Source organism: Pinus tabuliformis, chromosome 2_2, assembly GCF_031772625.1.
Source record: "Pinus tabuliformis cultivar Carrire ecotype Pingquan chromosome 2_2, CPIR1, whole genome shotgun sequence".
Classification (NCBI taxonomy): domain Eukaryota; kingdom Viridiplantae; phylum Streptophyta; class Pinopsida; order Pinales; family Pinaceae; genus Pinus; species Pinus tabuliformis.
Window position 1 is genome coordinate 862,920,729 of NC_142300.1, and position 15,925 is coordinate 862,936,653.

The window sequence follows — 15,925 nt, forward strand, 5'->3', positions numbered from 1 at the left end:
TATGGGACCTGTTGTCCTTGAACATACGGGTGATGAACTTGTTGCCCCTAACCAAGAGGGTTTTGGACCTGTTGTCCTTGGGCATAAGGTTGATACACTTGTTGCCCTTGGACATAGGGATTCTGTACTAGATTCCCTTGGTCGGCAGGATTCTGGACCTGTTGACCTAGGAAATGAGTATTTTGAGCCTGCTGCTGCAGGATTTGACCTTGACCCTACCCCTACAAGGGTTGACCTTGTTGATGTGTATACAAGGGTTATTGTTGTCCTAGTTGGTTTTGTTGTTGCAAGGGTTGACCTTACGGTTGCAAAATTTTTCCCTGGGGCTGCAAAGGTTGGCCTTGCGAGGACATGGGTTGAGAGGTCATGCGGAGCATATTTCATCTGCTGCTGCTCAGCTTGCTGCAACTGTTGCAAGGGTTGACCATGCAGTTTTTGCAGTTGGCCTTGCTGCGGGATCATTTTCCCTTACTGTTGCATGGAGATCCCTTGTTGCAACAAAGGTTGCCCTTGCTGTAACAAAGGTTTCCCTTATTGTTGTAGAGGCTGTCCTTGCTACTGCAAGGGTACTTGAGCAGTGCCCAGGAAATTTCCGAACTGAATCTGGCCATAGCCAGGCTGGATGCACTGCCCAGATTGGAGGGTGTAAGGTTGATTAACCATTCCTTGAGAACCATATGGAACGTAAGGATTTTGGTATTGAATCTGGGCCCCATAGGGTTGCTGATACTGAACATTGTTCGATCCAGACAGACCAATGAGATTCTGAACCTGTTGGTACTGGACATTTCTTGATCCAGTAGGATCAACATGATTATGAATAATACTAGAAGAAGGTTGGTTTATACAAAGCATGTGAGCTTGTGAGATGCTCACATTAGTGGCACCTGACACCATAGAAAAATTCAGGTTCTGCCCCCTAGGAAATGGTTCTGCCCCCCAGGCAGTGGCTCAACCTGGCCACTGACTAGAGGAACAAAGGAATTAACAGAGACATTCTTTGAAACTATTGGTTGTGCCTGATGGGTAACTGGGATTGATGATACAGGGTATTCGGAATGGTGTTTTGCACAGGGAATGAGGTAACAGCCTATTGGGAAGTGGTGTTCGTAACGAATGAACCTGAAGTAGGCATGGCGCTTAACGCCCAAATAGGGTTATGGTAAAGTGATGAGGCACTAGGTGTACCTGAAACCAACTGCGCCAAAGACACATAGTTGGGTGGAAAACTTGTAGGAATACCCCCTGAAAAGGGGAAACACTCAGGAGGAACAAAGGAACTAATAGAGACATTCTTTGAAACTGTTGGTTGTGCCTGATGGGTAACTGGGATTGATGATACAAGGGTATTCGGAATGGTGGGTTGCACAGGGAATGAGGTAACAACCTATTGGGAAGTTGTGTTCGTAACGAATGAACCTGAAGTAGGCATGGCGCTTAACGCCCAAATAGGGTTATGGTAAAGTGATGAGGCACTAGGTGTACCTGAAGGCTAAAACCAATTGTGCCAAAGACACATAGTTGGGTGGAAAACTTGTAGGAATACCCTCTAAAAAGGGGAAATTCTCAGGAGGAAAAGGAAATTATTCCCCCTCAACAGTGTGTGGAGTAGAAACTTTAGACTCATCCAGAGGTGTGACTGGAGCATCGCCTTCGGGTTCCATTTCTGAAAGCAAACGACGAAAAATGGCCGAATGAGTACGAAGGGATAGTTCCAAAAGAACACACGACTGGTCGTACGAACTGTAAGGATGCTACGGTGATATCACAACATGGTAAAATAGGGGGTTCGAAGGGTAGATAACCAGTCCAAGCTGACTGTCGGTGGTTGGCAAGTTCTTTGGAGTTTGAACAGGATTGTTTGGAGATTCTGAGCCAAGATTAGCAGATGACCCAATATCAAAAGTAGGCAGAGGATGAGATGACAACGGTTGAATGCTCAGAACAATTGCGAGTTCAACATCTTGGTCCTCGAGTGACTCTCGTAACTCAGGAAACGAATCCTCAGACAATCTTTCAAACGGAGGAAAGGAAGAGGAATTGGGTGAACCAGGTGGTTCAACCATGATGACATTTTCTTAGTCGACAGAACAATTAACTTCAAGGCTTTTAAATGTTATTTTAAGGGAAACTCATTATCTGGTCTCAGAAAAAAGATTAACAGGGCGTTTTGGATCATGGGCAATCAATTATTAAGATACATAAAAGACTTTTGCTCTTTCATTTTTTAAGAGTTGAGAAAGAAACAAAGATGACTCTATCGCTTTCGATTGGACAAAAATATCGAATGATATTTTAAGTTTAATGAGAAAAAAATATCAAAAGACTGCTCTGGATGACCTAGGTAAATAGGATTACCAGGCAACCGTGAACTACAAAATACCTTCCAGTGAACCAAGTACGAGTAGGCAATCTCCCCGAATGTTGTGTTTGGTGTATCACATTTGCAAGGCAACCGATTCGGCTTCCTAAGGATAATAGGATTGCAGCCTAGTGGGGTCTCCTGTTATATACTCGATGGTACGGGGAGCACAAATCTGTACTAGTGTTGTCTAATGCCGAAGCTAACGACAACTACTAGGTTTAAAGACGTCGAACATGTCTCTAGCCTAGACCTTCTAGATATGATCATTAATATCAAATGCACCTTAGGTTAATTGAATTCATTTTAAAGTCGATCTTGAGTTATGTTTTAGTTTTCAGGTCTTCGTGATGCGACTCGAAAAACCTTAAATGCAACTAAATGGGACAAGACTCTTTCAATTCGATGAAACACCTACAATAGAGAGGGTAGAAACTACTCAATCAAATATAAACAATCAAGCAACTGAAAATGAAATGATCTTTAACTACCTTACTTTTTCAAAAAATAAACTAATGAAAAACGCATTCCAATTCTTAATTTCCTGACAAGCACTTATCTATTAGTCCTTTCAAAAGAAAAAAAAAATTCTCTTCCTTTTTCAAATGCCGATGCAATTCTAGTCTTCTAATGATGCAAGTTATCATAACATGATGATGCAACAAGCTAGAATTTCATACTTTTTCATGAAACAACAAAACAAACTTTTCGCATATAATCTTTCAGTGAAAACGTCCTTAAGATAATAAGCTCTTCAAGTAGATGAATACATGAAAAGATAAACTCATTCAGACTAATGAAACACTGAATTTACCAAACACAAGACAGGCAACGTAATCCATGCCAGAAAAGAAACGTTTAGACAAGCAAATGAAAACTTCTCAAACTTGTGTAAAAGAGGTCAAAGTCGTAGAAGGACCAAAAAATAAATGCAAATAGTAAGTACACCTACAACTCGACTTACTGAGTTCACAAACTGCTGATTGGATGACCAACTAGATGCCCTAGTGTCGCTGGCCACTCAACGACTCAATCAATCAAGAAGAAAGATCATAAGCCAACAAGCATACAAAACCAAATGAAAAGTAGCTTTCTAATAAGGAAGAAAACGATCCAAAAAACCTACGGGGTCAAAATCACAAGAGCGGAACATACTGGCCAAGATTGGGGTCAGACCCTAATCTTCACTTACAGGCATCAACGCGACTGCCTAACTGACAACAAGTGCCAGAGGCTGGTCGGCGTCACTGTTTCTCAGCAACTCGTGCTGATCAACACGGCTGCCAGCGAATTAAGCACGTTGATCGAGGGAGATAAGGAAAAAAATAAAAAAATTTGAAACAAGGACTGGATTTGCTACTATGAATTTTAGACTCAGACCAGTAAACAGGAGAAAAGAAACATAACCAAAGGGAAAACTTGGAACTAGAAAATTTCTCACGAAATCATGAAATCCAAGACAAACAAAAGGATGGGGTTCCCTAGTGGAGTCGCCAATATGTGGTGAAGTAAAATTATAAGTGCGGACCCAAATGAATTCCTCTAGCCTAATAATGGGTCTAGCCACAACATATACATTTATGGAACATTTCCTTAGGTTAGAACCAATTAAGAGGGCCTACCTCTTTGTCCGCTTATCCTATTTGATGATGTCCTTGCTTGCTTGCTCCATCTATCTCTCTCTTCCTTCTTCAAGTATCTGAAACAAGTAAACAACAGCAGACAACAAACATGATAATAGACAAATTGTAATTCAACCTACTTAACAAGTCAAGAAACATTAAGCCATGAATATGTAAGATGAAAAATCATGTAGGAAATCAATCGATAGTTTCATATATTAATATCAGAGAGAGATTACAACCATTTGTATTGACGTTGCAGTCCTCCTCTAACAAGACTAGGTTCCCACACACTTCTGCTAGCATTCCATGATGGCCCCAATCAATAATAGTTTTAAGGCTCTTCCCTTTAGGCTTCACTCCAAACCAAATCACACTTCTCCCTCACACAACTACATAGCTACAACTAGTAATAGCTTGTTGTCTACTCCAAACTAAAATAGCATTAGCACACCAATATCAACACTAGCTTGTTCTTGGGAAGAAGGGAGATTTATATAGGATGAATGGATGGGAGATGGATCCTTTTCTGATGGGAGAAGGGCTTATCCCTTGAGGTAGTTCCATCCTTATAGGGGAAAGGAGCCCAAACTAACATCCTTGACCTCATCTGGCCAAACCATTTACTAGACTTTTGTTACGAAGGTTCTAGAGTTGGAATCTTCGACTCCTAATTTAAAAAACTTTCCATAATAGGACCAACACGACTGGAACACAACTCAGTCACTCCGATCGGTGCGAGGGATAGTGCTAATCTCTACACATCGGTGCAGGGGAGACAAAGGTCATTAGCACCAGTCTTTTAAATTGGCAAAACAGAAGTTTCAGGGAAAATGGTGCAAAAGGGAATTTATCTGCTCATGAAGAGGGACACAATGGGAGTTTCTTCATGAAGGCAAAGCATGTGGGGTTCACTATAGAGGTCCTCCAGGATCAAGGAACGGGGAGTATAGGGACAGTGAAAAAATGCAATGTAACAACGCTAAGATCTCCACGCCTACTGAGTGACTTAAGGGCTTGTCACGATGTTTGTGTTGGGGGCATGTTGGGAACGAGATCCCCCAAGGACAGTTTTAGGGCTAAAAACCCATGTTTTGGGTCAAATTTTGTAACAAAGTGTAAATACTCTGCATTTTATGGTCGCAGAGCATGATGGTGTCATGAGTCATAAAGGGCTGTTCGCTCTTTTTTGTAAAGTAAAGTCGGTTGTAAAAGATCTACCCATGGTCCGCGGACCATGGGATTGTATGAAAGGAGCTAATTAAGTAATCTCTAGGATAAGGAGAAAATTCTAATTTTCGGGTCGTAGCATAGGTAGAGGCTCTGCAGCTGAGTGCACAAAGGCCTAGGGTAGAATTCCGCAACTGAGTGCGCGAACCCCTGTAGCTGTGTGCGCAGGGCAAATAGAGTCTATAATTGTCTGAAGATATCAATAAAGAGAAGCATTTTACAAATTGTGTGTCTTTGTTTCCTGTTAATTCATATTGTCATATTTTGTATGAATTTCATTTATAATGCTTATATGATGCACGAATGTATGTAATTACATTGGATAATTGAACGCAAGTAAGAATATCTATTTACACAGCGCTAACTATGATTGTTTAATAAGATAAGTAAGACACTTAAGATAGTTTGGGAATCTGCATGATACACTTCCATAGCAGTGCAGAAGTACCTGAACCGTAGGTTAGGGCTGCACAAAGGCCAATCATACCCCTTCGTGGAGGTACTGAAGGGCGGAATAAAGGGCTAGACTGACAGGGCCCTAGAACTTCACACCTTGCACGAAAGTAGGAATAAGAGAAATAAACCAACATTGAAACCATCTCAAGGTGCGAAAACTTGGTTCTAGCATCCCCCTATACTACTTCGAGTGAGACTTCAGTCCGCACTCCATGGGCTGATGCCGAAAGGGCTAGTAGTGTAGGGATTTGTTTGGCTAACTAACATTGAACCTGGGACAGGCCCCACCAAGACAACAGTGATTGGTGGAGGAGAACTAAAGATAGATCCTTCTAAGATGGAGGCCATCATGAAATGGTCGGTCTCTACTAATGTTTCTAAGGTGAGGAGTTTCATTGAGGAAACACAATACCTAAGGAAATTCATAGCTTCATTTTCATTGGTAGCAGCACCGCTCCATGCCATAACAACAAGTGGCAAGAATTTCCAGTGGGGAAAAGGTCAATAGAAGGATTTCGAGGAGCTAAAGAAGAAGACCAGTCAAGCACCAATTCTGGAATTACCAAAATTGTAGCGACACTTTGAAATGGAGACAAATGCGAGTGGGTATGCAATGGGATTTTTCTTGATGCAGGGATGAAGGCATGTATGTTACCATTCTAAGTTATTTCATGGGGTAGTTCTTAACTACCCTACCTACGACAATGAGATATTTTCCATGCTATAATTTGTGAAGAATTAGAAGCACTATCTGATGGGAAAGGAGACAGTAATCCAAAAATATCACCAACTGTTACAGTACTTTCATGCCCAAAGTAAGTTGCATCAAACCAGGGATTACAAGTGGATGGGGTTTTTACAACAGTTTCATTTGGTGATCAAATATAAGAAGTGAAGCACAAACAAGTTGGTTGACATGCTTTGAAGGCCACCCAAGACACTTATGCACATGGAGCCATTCACCCATGATGCATATAGGGAGGCATATTAAGGATGAGTAATTCAAGGAGGTGTATCAGCAATTGCAAAGTCAGAGTCAAGTGCACGATGGAAACAACATTCTTGACTACCATATCTAGGATGGATTACTCTATAGGTCGGATAAGACGTTATGTGTTCCTAAAGGTGAGCGATTGCAGCTAATAAGAGAGGCTCACATCTCCAAGATTGATGGGTACTTTGGTGTAGGGAAAACTGTGACTAACTTGCAGAGGTATGTGTATTGGTCCAAGATGCAAGAGAAGGTATCTAGGATCACAAGAGGATGCATGCTTTGTTGTACTAGAAAGCCTAGTAACCAAAAATAGGGTCTATATCATCCCTTACTTGTACCTACTCATCCTTGGGAGAGAATTTACATGGAATTTGTGGGAGGCTTACCAACAACCAGGAAGGAGCATGAATACTTGTTCGTGGTAGTTGAAATGTTCAGAAAGACGTGTGTTTTGATGTCCTATAAAAATACCATCAGTGGACAAGAAGCAACAAACTTGTTCTTTGAGAAAGTCTAGGTGCACTTTGGGATACAAAGGAGCATCATTTCAAACAAGGATACAAGATTTCTCAGTGCATTCATGACTACATTGTGGAAGAAAATGGACACAAAGTTGAAGAGATCTACAACATTCCATCCATAGACAGATGGGCAGACAAAAGTAGTCAACTTGACTTTGGTGCAACTTCTAAGGGGATACAAACAGAAGCATCCAAACACATGGGATGAAAATATGTTATATATAAAAAACTCTTTCAACAAAGCAATCCATACTTCTACAGGGAAGTCCCCCTTTGAAACTTGTTTTGGATATTTTCAACCTTAACCTTTGGATATTTCATATGGGCAACAAGGAGGAGTGAGGGAAGAAAATTACAGGAGATGCTTTATGGGCTGAAAATTTTATAGACAAGATCAAGAAGATCCGTCTACAGGTACAAGAAACACTACAGGTCTGATCAACACATAACAAAAAAATCATTCAAGGTGGGAGATAAAGTATGGCTACAGTCGAACAAGGAGAAGCTGTAAGGATCTGGTAACAAAATCAAGGCTCTGAGGTATAATCCCTTTGAGATACTGGAAAAGGTGGTTGTTCATTCCTATCGACTCAGTTTACCAACATATATGCACATTTACTCAGTTGCGAATGTAGAGAATATGAAACTCTATGAGCCTTCCATGATAGATTAAGAAGAGGAACAAGTCCTACCTTCTATGGGGGATTTGGCATTGGATGCTCAGGCATAGTTGACAGAAGATACAATTTTGAAGAAGAGGTCTAGAACTATAAGAAATGGGTAGTATGACCTTTGGCAGATTGGATTAAAGGGACAACTTCCAGGCAAAGCTAAATGGTACACCGGAGAGACGGTGGAGGAAAACTTTCCTCACCTCATTTAGTAAAATATTTTGGGGAACAAAAGCCTCCCAAAATGGGGAGGTGTGATCCAAATTGGATCATTATATTTTTTTTCATCCATCTCGATGATTTCAGAGTGGAAAAAGTGGAGGAATCAGCTCATGGTACTGTTTGTACCAGTGAAGCCTAGTTTGGCAAAACAGGGTCTGAAACCTTTAGAGAGCATTTTGAGGCATAAAACAATGTTTTTTGCAGGTAAAACTTTTATACTTTAACATAGCACATTTTCACGCTATTCTACACACAAATATATTTCAAACAACACCAAAAGCATGCCAATCAGAGTGTGTATGCAAATGTTATCCCACTCAAAAGTTGACCTTCTTTTTTTCACACCTATAATTCGGGAGGATGCCACATTAGACTCCATTAGTCATGGAAAAGGAGCTCTCCACATGTTTATGATGTAAAAGAACCTAGAAAAGTCTATATTTTAAGTCTATTTAAGAGCTAATGTAGTCAAAATTAACCACTAGTAGGTTATCGGGGTGCGTTATAACTGGGCCACTAGGAGGAAAGGGCATTCCATTATTTCAAGAGAGTTTTGTTCCATAGATAAGAAAATATAGCTAGGAGAGATAGGAGGTAGAGAATGCAAAGAGGATATGTTCACTGTAGTAGCCCGCAGGCCACAGGCATTACCAAGGATAATTTTAGGGGCGAATGTTCGCCCTTTGGCGAAATTAAGGGGTTTTAAATTTTTAGTGGGCGAATATTTTGTATCATAGTACATTTTTACAAATCACCTCAAATAGTCCACCTTATTTTAAGGGAGAGGGTAAAAAGGGTAAATTTAGCCCTTGAAATTAGGACTTACAAACTTCCATTCGCCCATTTTCAAGAATAGGTTTTGTTTAAGTGAATCCATTCGCCTATTTTCAAGAATAGGTTTTATTTAAGTGAATCCTATGGGCCAAATACCATATTTATAAAAGAGGTATGGTAAATTAATAAAAATATAAATAAATGAAAGGTATGGTAAATAAAAAAACATTTTTTATATTTACTCCATAAGTCACCTTATATACATGTAAGGGTGCAAAAAAATAAAAATATAAGTAAAGTGGAGGTATGGTAAATAAATAAAACGTCTTTTTATACTTACTCAAAAGATATGGTAAATAAATAAAAATATAAATAAACTAGACGTATCGTAAATAAATAAAACCTATTTTTATATTTAGTCCATAACCCTCGTTCTATTTATGAAGGCTCAAGAAAGAGGTTTTATTTAAGTGAATCCTATGGGCCAAATACCATATTTGTAAAAGAGGTATGGTAAATTAATAAAAATATAAATAAACGAGAGGTATGGTAAACAAATAAAACATTTTTTTTATATTTACTCCATAAGTCACCTTATATTTACGAACACTCAAAAAATGGGTTATATTTAGGTGAAACCTATGGCCAAAATACTATGGGACAAATACCACGAACTAGATTGTTATTAATACCATGCAAAAAACCATTATTAACCCTAATATTAGAATTAATAAAAATAAAAATGGCACATGGTATTGACCCATGGTATTCACCAAAATGGCACATGGTATTGACCCATGGTATTCACCAAAATGGCACATGGTATTGACCCATGGTATTCACCAAAATGGCACATGGTATTGACCCATGGTATTCACCTGGAATGTAGCCTATTTAAATGGGGGAATTAAACCAACATGTAGCCTATGCTAAGATTCACTAGGACTTTACAAAGTTTTATTATTTAGTGAAAGACTCGCCAAGATCTTACAAGATTTTATAATTGAGTAAAATATTCGCCATGCCTGGTGAGAGATTCGCCAAAAAATTATATATACATATTATATTATTGATAAAATCGCCTTCCATTTTTCCTATATACCATGGAGATTCGCCCATTTATTATATTTATAAATTTAGGGGGGTTCTTAAAATTTTCCCTGGGCATTACTTCTTTGTACCTGCATCCATATTTTCTAGGCAGAGAAAGAGAGCGAAGCGACCTCACGTTCCAGTTGGATTTTCTCCTGAAAGGGTTCCAAGAGCATATTTTGTGTCTTGTGTGTGTGTGTGTGTGTGTGTGTGTGTGTGTGTTTGTGAGAGAGACAGAGAGACAGAGAGAGACATTAATTTTTCATTATCTATTTTTCTGCATAATTTTCATTCACACGCATGCACTAATTACAGTTAAATTTACAAATCTAGAGTTTTAATAAAACCGTAATAGTGTAAAAATTCAGAATTTTAATATGTTATTATCATATCTACTGTGAAAAATTGTTCAGTGGAATATCAATGGAAGTTTATGGATCATATGGTTTCTAGTGATACAAAGACACACACAACAAAAAATCAGCGAAGTTTATATTATGTAAAGGAAAGCAGGTTGTACATGTGAAGCAGGTCCCTTATTCCTGTTCTGGTGTAACTATGATGGTCTTTTCGTACTAGATACTGAGTCAAAGATCCACCATTTCAATGGAGAAACATCAAATATTCAAGAAAGGGAAGAGGCCTTGGATTTGGTACAATATATCAAAGATAAGTATCATGAAGGAGAATGCAAAGTTGCAGTGATTAAGGCTGGAAATATTGGATCAAAAGTTGACTCAGGGGAGTTTTGGGCTTTCTTCGGTGTTTTTTCTCCAATTGGTACAAAGAGTAACACTGAAGATGATCTATAGTTGGAGTGAATTCCTGGAAATATTTACAATGTTATTGATGGCATGCTAAATAGCATTGAAGGTCCCTTATCTAAGGGAATGTTCAAGTCAAATAGATGTTATTTACTTGATTGTGGGTCATAGATATATATTTGGGTTAGTTGAGTAAATCAATTGGAAGATAGAAAATCCACAAGTTTAGCTACAAAGAAATTTATCGTGAGCCAAAAAAAGCCCAAGTATACACATATAACACAAGTCATTCAAGGGTTTGAGACCCCGTCATTTATGACTAATTTTGAATTCTAGTCACACGGTCCTGAAACTACTGGTTCAAAAGAGGATAAATGAAGGGTTTTGTTGTTAATTAAGAAGTAAGGAGTCAATATGAAAGGCATCTTGAAGGCAACTCTAGGGAAAGATGAAGTGGCACCTTTGCTAGAAGAAATTGGGAAGCTAGAGATATGTTTGTTCAACAAAATACCAAGGCTCATGTTTCAAAAGAGGAGGTTGGAAATTTTTATAGTCAAGACTGCTATATCATTTTGTATGCTTACCATATAGGAGAAGATCAAAAAGAAGATTATTTCATATGCTTATGGTTGGAACAACATAGTGCATAGGAGAATAAAAAAATAACAACTCAACTGATGAACTCAATAGTTGTTTCTTTGAAATGCATGCTCGTACAAGAACATCTTGTCCAAGGAAAAGAGCGAACCTAGTTTATTCATTTTTTTGTAGACCTGGCCACTCTAAATGGAAAATTGAATAACAACAAGATAAAAGAAAATGTATAGAACAATTCAATGGATGAGACAAATATGGGAGATTTTGTTACACTTTCCAAAGTTTGTGGTATAGATCATCACAACAATAAAGCATTTCAAGTTGATCCGGTTTTTTTATTTATATCACAATGAATTTTAGGGAAGAGGCGTATTTTCTCTTGACATCCCTTCTTCAAACATGGTGTCAATAATTGTTGTCAACCCTTTTAAGAACAGGGAGCTCTCCTCTTGTCATATTGAAAATAAGTTTCGTGAAGTTTTGTTGTACAATGGAACATTAAATGTGGATACACACTCTGATTCTATTTCCCACTATCTCCAAGGCTGATTATTCCAATGCTATTTCATATAGTGGAAATCTATGGCAGAGTGTTGAAAATAGCAACAAGAAATGCTAAAAATAGAAGTGCTAAAAATAGCACTGCTATAAATAACAGTTCGGGTACGAGCGTTGGACATAACAACAAGGAATGAAAAATGGACGTGTTATAAATAGCATTGCTAAAAATAGCAATTCGAGATAGATTCCTATTTTAGTTAGTCCATGAACTAAAATAGAGAAGTAAAATTCGAATTTGATCTTAGCAGTTGTTTGATTAATAATTAAATAGTTCATCTTGAGTTAATTAGTTGTAGAAAATCAAACATGAAGTCTATGTGAAGACATGCAACAGTTTCTCAATTTATTGAGGAATTTATCCCTTAGTTAAAGAGATAAGGATGAGTTGTAATTTGAGTTTTAATTAGCTGGCTCAATTAACTGAGTCAAGTCCAGTTAGATTAATTCAAACAGTGTGTTAAATTAAATTGTGAGTTCAGTTAGTTAATGCATGCATGCATGTAACTGTTGCACTTCAGATAACTGAATATTCTCTCATAAATAACTCATGCATGTCAGTTCAAACAGAGACCCAGTTGATATCAGAGGAAGGGACAATGTACTATCAATTGGAGGATTTTTCCTATACAGGAAACTCATCCATGTAGAAGGAATTATCTCCTTCAGGATTGCGCAATTAGATCAGAGGTTAGTGCATGTGTGAAGAGGCCAATCCACACAGGTGGCAGCACTGGACCCCAAGGAAAACTATGCAAGGAAATAGGAGGCTTGGAGGGCAGAGGAGAAGGTTTGGAGAAGCCTTTGACTATCTATGAGTAGCTTTGTTTGATTGTAGAGAGAGCAGGATAGCTTATGAGCTGATTCTTTTTGTAATCTAAACATATTTCCACTTGTATGATAATACAGAGATTGGGATTTTAGGCTGAGGCTTTCCCTTGGTTATTCTTCTGTGTTCTTGTGTGATTGATTTCTCATTCTCAGTTATATGTGTTCTATTTGATCTTGCTCATATTTGATTAAGCTTCCGCAAAGTTTGTTGTAGAAGTAGATCTTGTATTTTGCTTTAGTATATTGCATAATCTGTTGATCTACAATCGGAATTTCTGCATGGTATCGGAGCAAAGGTGATCAAGGCGAAGAACATATACAAGAAGGGAGAAGTTCGAAGTTTGTGGTTCCTGAATATAGAAATTGAGTTCTTATCACATCTCAATTTCACCAATAGCGTTCAGCAGTTTAAGACTCAAGTATGTCGTCGATGGCAGCTCAAATTATATAGCCTAGAAGGATCGCATGGAAGCAGTATTAGAGGAGAACGGTCTAAAGGACTTCATTGATCAAGAAATCCCCAAGCCGACTAATGCTACTCAATTGGCGGAATGGAAGAAATGTGTGGCTAAAGCAAGGAGAATCCTTCTGGAGGGAGTTCGAGACCACATAGTCTCGAGTCTCCATGGGAACGAGACACCATTTTCGATGTGGAAAACATTGAAATATCTATATCAGAGCAACAGTGATCAGAGGAAGCTACACGATCTCTACATATCTGAACAAGCTCACGACTTGTAGGGATGAGCTTGGAAGTGTAGGGATCACGATAGCCGATGATGACATGGTGAGTCTTGCACTCCTTGGTCTTCCTAAGAGCTGGTATAGCTACCATGACTTGGTAAATGGAAGAGAGAAACTACCAGATTGGGAAAAACTTTGGTTGGATCTGATGCAGGAGGAGATACGGAGAAGCACCAAAGATGGATCTTCTTCATCCAAGGAGGATGAAGAAAACTGTGCCTTAGCGAGCAAGGCAAAGAAAGCGAAGGGGAAGGATTCTCATCCCAAATTGAGTTCCTCCCATGGTGGGAAGAAGTTTGACAAATCAAAAGTGTGATGCTTTCATTGTCATGAGGTGGGCCATTTTGCTACAAATTGTCCACTGAAGAAATCCAAGATGGGATCCAAGGAAGGATCTAAAGGTGAGGCATTGGCCTCATAGTTTGAGTTGGATTTCAGTACCTTGGAAGAGAAAGATCTCCAAATACTTAGCGATGGGTAATGATGAAAAGTATAGTGTCTCAGGTGTAGGCACGGTTGTTTTTCAGAGGGAGAATGGAGCTTTCGTTACCTTAACCGATGTAAAGTATGTACCAGGATTGAGGATAATTTTGTGTCAATTACACTGCTAGAAGACAAAGGCTATGATGTAATCTTCAGTAAGGGAAAGGTTTTACTTCAGCACATCACCACGAGACAGGTGAAGCAGATCGGTTCACGAATCAAGAACCTATATGCTCTTAAGGTTCAAGATGCATGCAAAGCCGTGAGCATCAAGGCAACTGATGGAGATTTGGTGGTTGAGAGGGAGAGTACATTACCTCTCAACATGCAGCCACAGGAGAAGTCTCAGATGATTGTGGAGGAGCCATGATTGGTGAAGCAACTTCAGGAGGTTGTGGAGCAGCCACAACTAGAGAAGCCCAGAGGAGATTGAGTGGAGGCATCCACTCATGCAAAGACCTCCAGTAGGGGGAAATTTTGAGCCAGGTGGGCAGAGGGATCACATGCATCCATACCTCTAGGTTGGAGGTGGGGCGATGTGGAGTGACAGTCCCAAGAAGGCTAGAATAGGGGCAGGATCATTGAAGTACCCAACCTCTTTGATTAAACCTTGCTACAGGAGACCCGACGAGGAGTAGCAGGATTGGCTAAGTGGGTAGGGGCAGATGCGGATGGAGCGGTAGAGAGAGCTACAGTGTAGGAACCCCAAGACAGTGCAGAGCTAGTAGGCTGCAACAATGTGAGAGGCACAGGAGTGTTGCACTAGTGTAGGATGGCACAGAGAGGTGTGCAACGATGTGAGATGCATGGAGTGTTGCAGCAGCTCAGAGGTCACAGAGGGAGCACTTGTCAGCGGCAGAGGAAGCTTCAACATCATAGGATGTTTCTAGCCCAACAAGGAGGTCAGTTGGGAGAATTTTTTGTTTCTAGAGTTGTTGGAGCAACCACACTTGGGAGAAGTGTTGCATGCAAAACATTCCAAAGGTTCAAGATCTGGTTCGAATTGAATTCCTTTCTTGTTGAGAGGGAGTGCTGAAAATAGCAACAAGAAATGCTAAAAATAGAAGTGCTAAAAATAGCACTGCTATAAATAACAGTTCGGGTACCAGTGTTGGACATAGAAACAAGGAATGAAAAATGGAAGTGCTATAAATAGCATTGCTAAAAATAGCAGTTTAGGATAGATTCCTATTTTAGTTAGTCCCTGAACTAAAATAGAGAAGTAAAATTCGAATTTTATCTTAGTAGTTGTTTGATTAATAATTAATTAATTCATCTTGAGTTAATTAGTTGTAGAAAATCAAACATGAAGTCTATGTGAAGACATGCAACAGTTTCTCCATTGATTGAGGAATTTATCCCTTAGTTAAAGAGATAAGGATGAGTTGTAATTTTAGTTGTAATTAGTTAGCTCAGTTAACTGAGTCAACTCCAGTTAGATTAATTCAAACTGTTTGTTGAATTAAATTGTGAGTTCAGTTAGTTAATGCATGCATGCATGTAACTATTGCACTTCAGATAACTGAATATTCTCTCATAAATAACTCATGCATGTGAGTTCAGACAGAGATCCAGTTGAGACCAGAGGAAGGGATAGTGTACTATTAGTTGGAGGATTTTTCCTATATAGGAAACTCATCCATGCAAAAGGAATTTACTCCTTCAGGATTGCGCAATTAGATCAGAGGCTAGTGAGTGTGTGAAGATGCCAATTCACACAGGTGGCAACACTGGACCCCAAGGAAAACTGTGCAAGGAAATAGGAGGCTTGCAAGGCAGAGGAGAAGGTTTGGAGAAGCCTTTGACTTTCTATGAGTAGCATTGTTTGATTGCAAAGAGAGCAGGATAGCTTCTGATCTGATTCTTTTTGTAATCTGAACATATTTCCACTTGTATGATAATACAAAGATTGGGGTTTTAGGCTGAGCCTTTCCCCAGGTTATTCTTTTGTGTTCATGTGTGATTGATTTCTCTTTCTCAGTTATATGTGTTCTATTTCATCTT

At 39.1% G+C, this 15,925-nt stretch overlaps 1 pseudogene; it reads left to right on the forward strand.

The window, feature by feature from the left end:
- The window catches only part of LOC149195723 (rhamnogalacturonan I rhamnosyltransferase 1-like), a 41,495-nt pseudogene that overhangs the window by 5,501 nt on the left and 20,069 nt on the right, over positions 1-15,925 (forward strand).